General features: G+C 35.7%; 1 protein-coding gene across 3 annotated transcripts in view; it reads right to left on the minus strand.

Moving 5' to 3' along the window:
- LOC140143879 (receptor-type tyrosine-protein phosphatase delta-like) overlaps positions 1-13443 on the minus strand; it is a 284842-nt gene that overhangs the window by 138928 nt on the left and 132471 nt on the right. The window lies entirely within an intron of this gene.

Below are 13443 nucleotides of genomic sequence, written 5' to 3' on the forward strand. Positions count from 1 at the left end.
GAAGATGAAATATTAAAAATTGATTCCCAATATATCGTACATCTTGTCACACAAAAAAATAATCCAATGTACATGAGTATCTTTTTATTCAATAAAATAATCAATCTTCAAATGTTTACTTTAAAAATATTTTGTAGTTGGCAAATTTGATGTTACCTTAAACAAAACAAAAAAAACAAGTTTTTAACCATGAGAATAAATTTGAATGCATATATGATCACCAAATCATAATAATCTTCCTTCACCACATTCACAAAATGTTGACACCAATAAAGGCAAGTTTACTTTCATTGCTGAAGGAAGTACACAAACAATTTTCAGTAAATTTGAAAGCGACTCAATTTCCCACAAGAAATCATTAGCTAGCCACATGAATTACTTATCACATAATGCTATATACCGTTTTATTTTCCATCTTCTATCAAAACAAATTCAGTCTCAACATTAGGCAAAAAAAAATATTGTTGTGTTGCCCTCAAGTGGGAAAATGGGAAATCTGGGTCGGACGGTCGGATTTCTTTTTTTTCTTTCTTTTTTTTTTTTTAAACCTTCAGTTTTTAAGAATCTCCTCAAATATTAAATAATGCTCCTTCAATTAGGGGACATTTGTCAATTTTGACTTCTGGATACCTGTTAGACATCAATTAAAGACTAGTCTTTCAAATAAAATATTAATTTTAAGTGAAAAACATTGAATTTTTGATCAAATCTGTAAAAATCATCATTCAAAAAAAAAAAAAAAAATTGCGACCCTGATTTTTCAGGATTTAGGGTCGGCCGGTTGAGGGCAACACAACAATTTTTTTTGGCCATATATAATATCACTATACAAGGAAGGCACTGCAGTTTTGCATATATTTCAGATTCTAAACACTAACAGCCAATCAGCACTAAACAAAGGTCAGTCCTTTGTGATGACCAGATATTCATAGCAATTTTTCTTGAGATTATAAAAACCTGCTAGATAACATGGCAACTACAATAGTAGTACAATTCAGATATAACTTTGATTTTCTTGATCCGTCACAGCCAAACCCAATGTTTGTGAGTCTCTTTAGTTTCCTAACCCTCTTTATTATTCTCTACGCCTGTCTGTTTTTAATGGCAACATAAACAGACTGCAAGTTAACACTTACCGGTACTACTACTAGTCTGCAGAATTACTTCGTAAAACACCTCTGCTCACGTTTTTCACAAACTGACTTTTCACCTACTAAAAACTTTAGAGAACAACCATAACACTTTAAAGCGATGAACAAATAAAAACTTACTTAAATCCTGTGTTTTACTTCTTCTGATTGAGTAACTGTGATATCAAAACAGATTGTTGCCATCTCTCTTGTTGTTAACCACATTTCTATATTATTGTAATTATTTTGATACTTCAAAATTCAGCACTTAATGGCATTGCCATGTTTTATTCATTCATACAAAATAAATATCAGATGCTTACTGCAATTTGCATCAAGTAAATATAGATCCATCAATGTAGTATAAACAAAACTTCTCAACATTTTAGACTATTTATTGCCTCATAGAAAACACACATCATTCACATGTGCCAATATTTGTAATAATACTATTAATATGAAATATGCACATAAATTGTTATTTAAAACAGTTTACTCCAAAATAGAAACTTACTATATTGCATATGGCATCTTATGGAGCTCGGTTAAATTTAGAGTATGCATGTAATCCTGATAATGGATTTGATACTGTATTTGAGTAGCATTTTTTCGGCAAGCTTTTAAGGATGAGCCAATATAGAGACAGCATTAGATGGATCTTCCAACTATTGGTATTAAGAAGGATGTTTCAAGGCAAAGTATTTGACATTCAAAGTCAACAGCATTTCCCCAAGTTTACTTAATGTTTTCTTATCAACCTTTTGCATATGGACTGTGCTCTCCTCTCTTCAAATTGCAGCAAGTTAATATAATACTTTACATAAGTTCCCATTTTTATCTGAATCTGGTACAAAATTAGTGGCATAGAAACAGATCTCGAAACGTCATCTTACATTGTACAAATCTCTGTGTTTCCACACCAAAATCCTGCCACATCCATTCAAACATTTTAACCCAATCCAAACACAAGAAACTTTCTAATCATCCAAAGTATGCGCAAGTTTATCTTTCTGTATTAGGAAGGCCTCTGAACATAATGAACGAACAAAGAAAATATACTGATTTCCATGTACAAGCGGGGTAATGTATCATGTGGGGCACAAGTCACAGCGAAAAAGGCATGCAAAAAAACGGGCGTGCCAGTCGACCATCCAGGCAATTTCACATGGGACTGTATGTATCTTACCAGCCTATCAGTCACACATGCTGGCGAGCAAACATCCACAAATACATAATAGAACCATTACGCTAACTTGCAAAACATCCAGTATGCCAGCGGCTTTTATTTGCTTCCGTAACAGCTTTCCCTCTCATCACGCCATACTTTTTATGCCTGCAAATGGATGCCACTAATAAGCAACTAAGCTTCCCCCTCACGATACTTATCCTAACCCCCACAATGTTGTTTCTCACACCACTGCTGTGCACAGATACCTTTAGCATCCCCTATACATTAAAAAAAAACCTTCTCTCTGTTCACATCCGCAGGTCCAATTCAATGAATGCAAAGCCACCAAACTGTCAAGTCGTTGCTACGCTCGATTAATGTGCAATTTGTATGTGCGGAAGTACGGATGTCATTTCTGGTTTACAATTCTGCCATTTTTCATTCCTGCGCTTATGTGAAATACGGTCATTATACTGAAATTGGAGCCCAACTTAGAAAAGAAGAAGACACAAGCCTTTAGGATTTTGGTTGTTGAAGGTTAACAAATGTCTGTAAACTTGACATTTTCCCCATTGCATCACAAAGACATTCAAACCTATGGCTTTTTTCCCCTCATTTGATTTTCTAATTTGCCTTTGACAAAATTCAGGCACACACTTTGCCAAACAAACGATTCAATCACAGACTTGAACAGAATACACATTAACTACTTGCTGTTACCCCCGAAATGGACTCATCCACTGGAATTAACCCCTGAGACCATTCAATCTAGCATTTATCTACAACTTACACAATCGAGCAAATGGAAACTACTCTTGACTTAACAGGAAGGCAACAAGAATCTTGCTTGTGGTGCTCCTTGAAGCTTATGACCAACTCAATGCAATAATTGGACAAATTGATCTAACGTTTCTTGTTCTGGTTTGTTAAACCTATTCACTAATGAAGGCGTTTGGGAATGACCTATAGAACGCATCTGCCGGTCAGCCAAGGGGGACAGGCGAAAGCAACATCATTACCGACTAATGTGTTTACCAAATAAGGGGATTTTCATGGATAATGTGTTTTGGAGACATTTGAAAACAAGACTGCTTTGATTGAATGAATTGGTTAGAACTTGTGGGGCTTTTACTTAAGAGACTCTTTGTGATACAGTTTTGTAATTTGTTATTCAAGCACTTCAAATACCAGGAGCTCTCTCAAATGACAGTCCGCAAGACTTGTTCCAAATTTCAACTTGCTCTATAGATGCTGAAATACTACATGCAAAAGATTTTCGTATCTAAAGATCTATACCTAGCAAGCATGGGATAAAGCAAGAGACATGAGCCATTTGGCTACCAAGAAACCTAAAATGTCTCCTGGTTTATGTACACAAGCCCAAACCAGGAGATACTTTTTTTCCTGGTTGTTGCCCTCCATAACATGCACCCTTGATTTCAACACCTTGAAATTATTAAGTAGCATTAATTCCCCCCTTTTTAAGTAAGCTAAATGTTATCAGTTTTGATGCCAAATAAGCAAATATATATGGTATGTGCAACTTTTGGTAACAAATAATGGAAGTTTGAATTGGACTTGCTCCTTGTGAGGTTGTACATGTAAATGGCTTGTTGTGGTTCCCATGAAATCCCTGTAAAGGAGCCACTCATGAATCTCATCCTTGATGCCTAGATGTGATGATATCAAGATCCACTACACTATTATGTATATTTGTTCTCAATTGAATGCAGCATTCAACACAAATTCAAATGTACTCAAAAGTTTGCACAATCAAACCTACGGTGAATATGGTCTGTAAAATATACACACCACATTCCCGAAAGTTTCATATTTGATCAACAGCACCCTCTACATACAAGCAAACAGATATATCAATTGCCTAAACATGCCCAAATTACAGGAAATTCCAGACTAGCATAAGACAATAACACGGAGCATTGCACCATCCCACTTTTGTACCAAAGGCACAATTTTCTAAGAAATCCCAAAACCTAACACAAGATGCTAAACCTAACACCTCACCTGTGTCAATGATTCAGTTTGAGCAGTTTCCCATTTTGATCATACCACAGGCACTGGAATAAGATTCCCCTAACCTGACAGGCAACGTCGACATCACCTGTGAGGATGATTCAATTTGAGCTGGATCTGATATGTATAATCCCCACTCTTATCCCAAGTAGCATCACAATTTTTCTCCCTCATCTCCCAAATTATTCATCCTACTGGGATGCCCACTGGATAAACTCATCTCCAGGAGAATCAGTCCAGCAAGCGGTGTCAACTTTTCAACGTATGAACCGACCTTTCATGATTTGGGTACTAAACCAACTTCATATTATTACTTCCAAACACTCAAATGAGCAATCTTTATTCATAATAAGCAGATTTGTGGACCCAGCAAATAAGACATGTCCAAAATTTGACGAGTTAGCAAAATAATTGCTGCCTACTTGAAGCAATGAAATTACATATCTCTCTTGCTATAAATCTTGTTTTGAGCAATCCGAGTAAGCCTCTTTTTTTTCCTGCAAACAGAAGAGGGCAAGGAGAGGTTTGTGTTCATAAAAAATAGACAATTGAGCCAGACTCAGTGAGCTAGACAAGGAGAGATCAGCAAAATTGACCAAACACTATACAACTAAAGTGGTAACAACATCCCTGTTGAATTCCACTCCCATTCACACGGAACCCATGCATCTGTCAGGTGCATGTGATTAAGACCCACCCTCCAGCCTACCATGTGCATCATCGTGATCTCCAAACAACTCAATATCTATTCTGCTCTTGACCGATAGCCCCCGTAGTTAGTGCCTATCCGAACACTGTCACATCAGACTGTGAAGTAAACAGCATTTTTCTGCTCATCTTCTTGCCATGCTTGACACACTGTCAATTTTTTTTTATTGTTAGCTTTTTTCCCCTTTTCTTTATCCAACGGCACTTTCTGTCCGACGTAAATATTTCTTTCATCAGTTAGGTCATTCTTGCAGAAGAAAAGGGGCAGATTTTGTCAGGTGAATCTGTTTGTACGTTTTTTGGCAGAGGTTTGTAAAAACAAGGAATGTTTTCATTCTGGGAACGTTGAAATGTCACAACCACATATTGCTGTAAATACAAATACAGGAAGAGGGCTTTTATTTTTCATTCCTATTTCATTTTCTACTTCACAAAAGATACAAGTGGGTAGTTTTTGATCTAAATTAGCCAGGAACCTTATTTGGCTGAAGTTACCTTTAACTGAAAGCTGTGGAAATATCCTAGAAAATTTGAAAGCAAAACATCACTCCACCATACCCAAAATTCTCTTAATGCACATCAGCGTTCACCTGACTACATTCATGAAGAGTGCAACGACATCCAGCATCCGTTTGTCCATTAAAAGAGCAAAAACAACAGAAATCCATTTGACAGACCTTGCTTGGTATGATCTTTTTTCATATCAATCATCAAAATTATTTACAAAATTGGTGAAAAATGTGTTTTAATTTTCTCTAGTCTACTGAATTCAACAACCACGTGGAAAAGTTTTATATCATACTAATAAATTCTTGTATTTGACACACAAGACAATTAAGATGTCCAGACTATCAAATCTAAGCTAAATGATGCACATATATTTCAGTACCACTTATACATTTTGTAAGGAATATCAAACTGACTCTGCAATTCTCAATTGCTGTAATCTTATCCATTGAGTTCATTCATTCTTTTGGATTTTAGCTAACATTTCCAATGATACACAAATCTCATTACACATAAGTGTAGCACATGTCAGCAGAAGATTTATGGTGAAGTGAAATATGTTTCCTTTAAGACATTTAAGAGCTGAAGTCTTATATTCAAACATTATCAGGATTTGATGTTGGATGGTGCAGTCAGTTAAACATTCTACCATCTTCTATATTTACCTGAAGGTCTGTGAATCTGCCTTTTTGGATTAGTTGAAGCCCATTTCATTGCCACTATCTTTTTAAATTCAAAATATGACAAGATTGCATGGACAACTGAATTAAAAGGCCAAAAAATAGTTTGATAGCTAGTTAGCTTCATTTCCCAGATTTAGAAGACAACTGGAGTGAGCATAATGTCAAACCATAATGAGGATAATTCAATTCAAATTATTTGTCCTTCTGAATTCTTCCAGATACCAGCTTTATTACTAAGGTCCATTAAGTACTTATGGAATTCCTTTGACAAGGCAACCTTGGCCTGAAAATTTAAGGCCAAGGTCCAATTATTTGAAAGAAGAAATCCTCAACTAGGTCCACTACTTCAATACAATATCACTCAGGTCAATGTGTGATTGAAAAGCCATGGAACCGGCATTCCTTATAGAATTACAATATACTTCAAAAAATTTGCTGAAGAAATGTTATAACCAACATGCAAATGTTTATTTCATTATTTTTACACACTTGCTTTCGCCATCTGTAAGCCTACATTATAATATTTTGTCCTAACAAATAATTTTAGATCTACATGTAGGTGATGATTTTTAATCCAGTAAGTGTAACATTTTTCCTTGCCATATTTTATTAGCAGGTTTGGGATTAAATTTGCGACCATCTCGATCATGTTAAAAATTTTCAACACTGTGATGGGCATTTTATAAGTCCGGTAATAAGAAAGAATAGTCGAATGTAAGTTCATACGTGCTGGTAATAAACAATTTCCAAAAGTTTAAACTGACTTTCAGCACAAAAATTCACTAACCTTGAATTTTCGATGTGTCACACATCGAAAATTCAAGGTTAGTGAATTTTTGTGCTGAAAGTCAGTTTAAACTTTGGGAAAGAAAGAATAGGGAATGCCAATCAAATATGGAAATTAAATTAAGGGTCTTTAGATTAAAGCCATGATTTTTCCGTGTTACAAAATTTAAATTCCGTGTTACAAATTGGACAAAGTGTAATTTGTCTTAATATATAATTATAGGTACCTTTTTACTGTAGTCTCCCCTCAACATCCCCATTAAAATTAAGCATCATCATAGCTGTATCGGACAGAATCTTGCATCGTAGGCCTAGAATAAATGCTAGAATGGATTGTTTAATGGTTGATTACTGCTAAATTATCACTTTTCTCTGTTTTGTTTTTTGCAAATCAACACAAAAGTTAGACATTTTACGCAGATTTTCACTACTTTGTGGCATTTTCAAATTTCCGAGAGCAAACCCCGAATTCCGTGAATTTTTCCGTTTTTCCGTATCACGGAGAAATCATGGCTTTACTTTAGATGAACAAAAGGCTTCTAATGAAATGAACTCATCTTTAAGTCACCTAATCGTGATCATCCAGACTGCCTCCCCAGCAATGTCAAGCATTACATGTAGTAGAGAAGGACAAAATATGATCTTTGTTGTTATTATGAATAGCTTGCCAGATTTTCTTTTTATGAATGGGTGGATGAAATGGATTTCAAAGAAGATCAAAAAGGTCCAGTTCCGGCATGATAAATGAATTTTCTAAGTAATACAAGGATAAACTAGATTTTCAAGTTTTTCACAATGTGATCCAAACATACAAAATGTACGAAGTGGATCTTTAAATTATTTCGCCTGATTTCAAAATTATTCAATGGATGGATTTTGATGTAGAATGTTTGAAGGTTGAATGGGAAATCGGAGATTTACTGCATCTATGTATCAGCCATAATGTGTAAGCATAATGATGGCGTATCTTTGGGGGGGGGTGCATGTATGTATGTGGGGATGGGTGGGTGAGCGCCAATGCTTGTGTATGTTTAAGTCCACTTTTGAACATAAAATGTAATGCAATTCATCACAATCATCTCCCTCTCAGTAGCCGCATCAATCGCATCATTCTTATTCTCTCTATACAAGCAACACGTACCACTCTCATATCAGGATATCAAATTAATAAAAAGGTCACCTGAAAATGGCAGTGTTTCATCTACATCTCTACAGATCTAAATCAAGGTATAATGGTCACCAATTAGGAATTCACTATCACATTTATATTTAATGGGTAATATCTCTTTAAAACAAAATCAGTCCCCTTGAATCTTCCCTATTGGATCTAGCATTAACTTATGATCTTCTCACTATCACTTTTAGATAGATTGGCGCCGGTAAATATAAATCATATATCTTTCCCACTGCACCACACTATATTCATTCACGCTGACTGGAAAGCGAGCTGCAAGCTGATAAGTTTCTCATTACATGATGGAGGATAATACTTTTGCTACTGTCCGCCTTTAGAAAATGAGGATCGCGTCTCGCGGGATGACCCTGGCTGCCTGTACTTATGGGTAATCATCCCAGCCTGGTTGACATTTCACTGCCGTGACATTGGGAATTAACTCGGGCTCCCTGCTCTATCAGACAGCAAGGTCACAGAAAAATAATCTGCGGTGCCGTGTGCTTAATACTTTACTTTGCAATCATTTATACCCATACAGTGTACTATCCGCTGATGTTGCATTGCATACGAGATTTTCTGGGCGAGTTATTATTAATCTTATGATGTAATGGCTGAGGTGGAATGAAGATGAGAAAGGAAGCAAGACACAGATAAAGGAATCCAGATGAGTCATAGCGACAGGGGAAGAGAATTGCCTCGTGGTCTAAAGGAATGTGGCACATGGTATAAATTGGCTTTCATAATGTCTATTCCACGTCTCGTATTACTGACAAAAAAAATTCACGCTACATTGATTTTTTACGATTTAAATGAAATTAAAATCTGGTGTGAATTACGGCGTACAAAGTCCTTTGCGTTCTTGTGAGACTCGGGTTGGATCGTGCTTCACTATCCCAAGAGTATACATTCAATATGAAAATCACACCGCATATTAGGCTATTTTGTAATCGATTACTCAAATCTCTGTGGGATTTAGTTGGATAGCAAGACAAAAATAATCGGAATTTGTTAAATCCGTTAAAACCATCAGATGGGATTCAATTTCATTACATTTTGAATGAATTTGGATCACATTATAATTCAAGCGCATCTAGGGCTAGGGGAATTGATAAATTCATATGATGCATGTAAAAAGTACATTGTTTAAGGAGAATTTAAGCGTATTACTGATAATCAATGAGTATCAATATGTAGCTGTACAGAGGTCATGTTCTCTGATACTAGTGATTTGTTCCTCATGAAACAGGAAGCTCCTTTCTGATTATTGATGTACACAAAATAGAATTGCCATGCAGATGATAAACTTCTGCTTTAACATCTGAGGTCAGAAGTCCATATTTTGGTACCTAAACATGACAATCCAATGTGGCAATTTTTGTGTAGCATTAAAAAGCATGTTATATGAAATCCTCATTCTCCCATAAATATTCTAAAGTTGTGAGAATCAATTTATAGCGACTTTGAACCATTGCATCACTTCATAATTCTGGTGCTTGGTAATGAAATTGCTCACCAAATCACAAACCACTTCACCAAAATAAATTAATCTGTATGCGCAAACTGTAATTTTGAATTAAAACCCCCCTTAATCCCATCCAATTCATATAAGAACACAATCTTGCCGAGCGCTACGCTCAATCAAAATTACTCAGATTAGCACACATCTCGCACACTTGATTGTACACATACATTCAATTCCATCGGTTTATCCCGAGGAATGGAAAAAGAGGTTAAAGAGTAGAGGAAGTTGTTGAATATTTATAGACATAAAATTGTTTGCAGAATACTTCTATGAGCAAAATAGTCTCAACCCCAGTGGTAAGTTCAATCGGTTCCTTCAATGATCTGCACTCAAAGCGATAACACCATGTTGGGGACTCTAGTATGAGTTTATGTACCGAGTTCATTCAAAGATCATTCAAGAAATGTAAAAGCACATTGTGGTTGCGAAGTATGTCCTGATATATGTTTATGTTCGAGATATTTTTGTTGTGAGTGCTACGGAATATGATGGGTACTACGTTATCACTTGTTATAATCCAAACACAGACAATTTAACTACATACTGTAGTGTTGTTCATTATTAATATTTAATATGAATACTATTGGTTTTGATTTTTGGAACTAGAGTAACATGTTACTCGATCATCAATAAATAAAATTCAAGAGAATAAAAATGTATTTTGGAACGCCATGTTTATTTGCTGTCTGTGACAGTCTGCCACTGATTGACATCATCATTTTTTAAACTAACCCGAAATCAGATCTTATTTCACGTTTAAAAAACACTGTCTGAAATTTTAAATTTCAATTGCAAACATTTCTTATAATTTGTCTATTCTTCTATTCGACAACTTGCCCCCTTCCTCGCACAACATCTATCAATAAATGAAACCCCTGTCCCACTATACCATGCGCATCATAATCAATAATTGACCACGAGGGAGCCCGTCCTCCATTGCAAAAACAACGATAAGGACGACCGGGCCACTGATCTACAAATTATTCAATCTTGCCTGCTGATGCTGCTTCTGAGCCTCAGCCGTCATTTTCACTGGGCGAGATATTTGGCGCTTCTTGCAATCCAACCGACCAATTCTCTTACTACGCTCCACTGCAGCTCATATTCAAATCAGTACTGTCGTATCGGGCCGGTCTCCGAGCCTTGAAGGCTGTTTTCATTTACAACATATCAATCAGAGGATGCTAGTCTTGCTCTTCTTTGAACATTTTTCACGCATCGTTGTTTACTTCCCTCCAGATTTATTCCCTCTCTTTCACATTTCCCTCTTTTCCAATTCTAGTAGTGCCAATGGCTCGTCTGAATTCATTGATCCACGCTAAAATCAACAGTCGTAAGTTTATTTTCATGAGTTCATCTCGACTACTAAATTTTAATATGCTAGCAATAATGGCTTTTTGACTTGATGATTACCGCAACAGTGGCGCAGTGGAATAATTTAAAATCCGTTGGAATCAATAAAGATGTACGATGGATGATATCAAAAAGTAAATGACTATCATAAACAAGCTCAAATTGAAAACCTGCAATAATTATCGGCCATGAATGTGATTACCAAGTCATAAATACTGAGCAGTGATGAAAATGGATTTTTAATTTAATTTAAAGTCATTCGATCTTACAAAACAAAAACGAATTTAATTTTCAACTGTAGACAGACAGAACTGTATAAAGGAAACACTTCAGTATGAAGCAAGTGACTTAATTTCAATTCATGAATTTTCACTGTTTTTGAAAAGTGAATGAGAACTTGGTTAATGCAGCAATATGGGAACTTGAACTTACATATTCTTCAGCATTTCACGGTTGAATTCAATAGTTTCTATCGTAATTTTGAATTTCTTTTATATAACTTGTACAATTACTTGCATTCACCTCGACTTGAAATTGACGGAGCAAAAAGGACATTTTAGTTCATTTCACATCCAATTAAATTATTATTACTTTTCTATGCTTTTATATTAAATTACAGATTCTACTGCAAGAAAATCTCAGCTTCTTTGAATCAGAATCCGATATGGATGGACCCTGAGTGAATCTGGAGCTCTAAGAACACTTCGTGTGAACTACCCCCTTACGCCACATGAAATAATCGGAGGAAATTTTGCTTGGACATCCAGCAAGCCATGAGCAATAGAGACATTTGAGGAAGTACTAGGGGCCAGCTATGACTTCCTGAACTGTCCACTTTACATTGGTATGGGACTTGGTCATATTGTAATACAATAGATGGCTATGGACAGCATTGCACTGATGGTACATTATTTCCACTTGAATTAATGCATGCAAAGTAATAATGCCAAATTGAACCATAATCTTCTAACTGCATATTTTTAACAAAGATGATTTTAGCAATACTGGCATAATTGATACTTAGACAAAGGAAGATTAGAGAGAACCTTCCTTCAGCTTATTTCTCAAGCTTGTAATTTCTTTAAAATACAAACCTTGCACATCAGTTGTGCAGTTGCTATTTCTCACAGGTATAAGTTGCTACTGTAATGTGCTGATTGTGCTCTCATGTAAATTTTTTTCTCTGATAGACTTCAAATTCCCCAAAGGTGTGCAAATTTACTGTTATTTGTAAAACAGTAATTATTTAAATGTGCAAATTTGCAAATCTATATTGTAAATAGAAAGTATGACATCGGCACCGTGAAGTGGAATGTATATTTTCCTCCACTAGAATTATTGATACATATATACAAATATCATGAAAATATAACAGACATCTGGCAAGCTTACATGTAGAACACATTGTACATTTCATGCATATTTGCTAATAACAAAATGGCTAATTATATCACATGAAAATATTTACGATGAAGACAATTATGGATTCATTTAAATAGGGTTTTTAGACTACTCCAAAGAGACATGCTAAACAGACCAAAATTTGATGATGATCAGTAAATTACAAAGCTTTTGATTTTAGCCAAATGAAATGTCTATTTTGTTGCAATTAATTCACTACATGGAAAACCATTAAACCAATCTACCAAGACCTAGTGGGAAATAAAGCAGTTCATCTTTAACTTGCCATGAATAAAAAGTTCACAAGATTTAAATTAAAATCCTGACGGTTAGGTTAATCCAATATCTTGCCAGGTCAACCAAACAAAATTTTGCGCTGAGATAGAGAAAAGATAGGATTTAAATCTACAACACAGCTTGCGACCTGGTCTGTGTGTTTAAATTGCAATATTGATTTGACCTCCAGAAATTGAAGCTGGCTTTTTGTTTCAAGTAAAATTCATTAATTTGAACAATTTGTCCACTTTATACCAATCAATTTTATCATTCATTCTCTACAAGACCAAGCACATTGCACGCAGGCACAGTGGCACACGAAAAGAAATGTATGTCGAAGATTATGCCCAAACAAACACACAAATCAAACAAGGCACAAAACACACAAACCCAACCCTACCACACCCTCACACACATGTGTAAACGCATGCAATGCCAATGGTGGACAGCAAGATCGAAGTGCGGACCCACATGTTTAAGCTTTTTTGCCTTCCCTGTGGCCTCGCCCTACAACTGTGGACATAAAATATGCGATGTTATGCTATATTTGATTTATTATTTCCACCATCTATTTACTGTGAATCCACATCTACTGTTATGCAACCATTCTCACATGTGTCCTCATTTGCTGGTGTCTAAACACACCCCCACATGCACACCCCTACCACTACCAGTACATCCTCCTTTTAGACACACAGGTA

The sequence above is a fragment of the Amphiura filiformis genome, chromosome 1 (genome assembly GCF_039555335.1).
Source record: "Amphiura filiformis chromosome 1, Afil_fr2py, whole genome shotgun sequence".
NCBI lineage: Eukaryota > Metazoa > Echinodermata > Ophiuroidea > Amphilepidida > Amphiuridae > Amphiura > Amphiura filiformis.